Here is a 1,888-nt window from a genome sequence, read left to right as displayed (position 1 = left end):
ATTAAACACTCCAATTAAAAGCCAGAGATTGACAGAATGTATTTAAAAACACATGATCCAATTATATGCTTCCTAAGAGACAAACTTTGGATTCAAAAACATAAGTAGGTTCAAAGTAAAAGGATGGAAAAACATGTACCATGCAAACTAGCTAAAGAGAGGTGGAGTGACTATATTAATGAAGATAAAAGAACATTTTATAATGATAAAAAAGTCAACCCATCAAGAAGATATAACAATTATAAATACATATGTACCTAATAATAGCATTTCAAAAGACATAAAGAGGGGTGCCTGGGTGGCTCAGTTGGTTAAGTGTCCGACTTCGGCTCAGGTCACGATCTCGCGGTCCGTGGTTTCGAGCCCCTCATCGGGCTCTGTGCTGCAGCTCAGAGCCTGGAGCCTGTTTCCGATTCTGTGTCTCCTTCTCTCTGACCCTCCCTCGTTCATGCTCTGTCTCTCTCTGTCTCAAAAATAAATAAACGTTTAAAAAAAAAAAAAGACATAAAGCAAAACTGACAGAACTAAAAGTAATAAGTTGTAGATTAAATAGTAATAGTTGTAGATTTCAGTATCACACTTTCAACCACCGATAGAACAAGGTAGGTAGGTGAAGATTGGCAAGGAAATAGACATGAACAATACTATAAAAAACTAGACTTAACAGACATCTGTAGAACACTCCACCTAACTCCTGGAAAATACAATACATATTCTTCCAAGTATACATACAACATTCTCCAGTATAGACCATATATCTGACAATAAACAAATTCTCAATACATTTAAAATGATTGAAATCATACAAAGTATGCTTTCAGACTACAATGGAATGAAATTAGAAATAAATTACAGAAGTAAATTTTGGAAACTCACAAATATGTGGAAATTAACACACTTCTAAATGGCAAATGGGTCAAAGAAGAAATCACAAGAGAAATGATAAATTCTTTAAGATGAATGAATACAAAACATGATGTAGCAAAACTTAGGGGAGTCAGCGAAACCAGTTCTTAGAGGAAAATTTATGGCTGTAGGTTAACCCCTATTTTAAAAAAGAAGAAAGATCTCGAATCAACAACCTAACTTTCTACCTGAAGAAACTAGAAACGAAGAGAAAATTAAGCCCAAAATGAGCAGAAGGAAGGAAATAATAAAGATCAGGGCAGAAATGAATGAAATGGAGAACAGAAAAAGAAAAAAATCAACAAAATCAGGTGTTGTTTCTCTAAAAAGATCAAAATTGACAAATCTTAGCTAAAGTTACTTACTTAGCCAAAAAAACAAAAAACAAAACCAAAAACAAAGAGAAGCCTCAAATTACTAAATAAGGAATGAAACTGGAGGGAGAACTACTGACTTTATGAGCTTAGAAGGATTATAAAAGGAAAATTGTGGACAATTGTATATTATCAAAATAGATAACCTAGACAAAATGGACAAATTCTTAGAAAGACACAAACCACTGAAAATGACTCAAGATTAAGTCTCAATATATCTATAACAAATAAAGAGGTTTAAATCATGGTCAAAAAGCTTCCCATGAAGAGAAGCCCAGGCCCAGATGGTTTCACTGGTGAACTCTACCAAACATTGAATGCGTTTTAAAACCAATCCTTCACAAACCCTTCCAAAAAATAGAAGGAACACTTCTTAACTCATTTTATGACTAAAATCACCAATTTTACCTTGATGCAAAAGCCAAACAAAGAGATCATAAGAGAACTACTGGCCAACATCTCCTATGAATGTAGATGCAAAAATCCTCAACAAAATACTAGTAAACAGGCCCCAGCAACAAAGAAAGGATTGTAACACTGTGACAAGATGGGATTTACATCAGGAATGCAAGATTGGTTCCATACATGAAAATCAATGATATACCATA

Source organism: Panthera leo, chromosome B2 (genome assembly GCF_018350215.1).
Source record: "Panthera leo isolate Ple1 chromosome B2, P.leo_Ple1_pat1.1, whole genome shotgun sequence".
Classification (NCBI taxonomy): Eukaryota; Metazoa; Chordata; class Mammalia; order Carnivora; family Felidae; genus Panthera; species Panthera leo.
Note: the sequence above shows the minus strand (reverse complement) of the source record.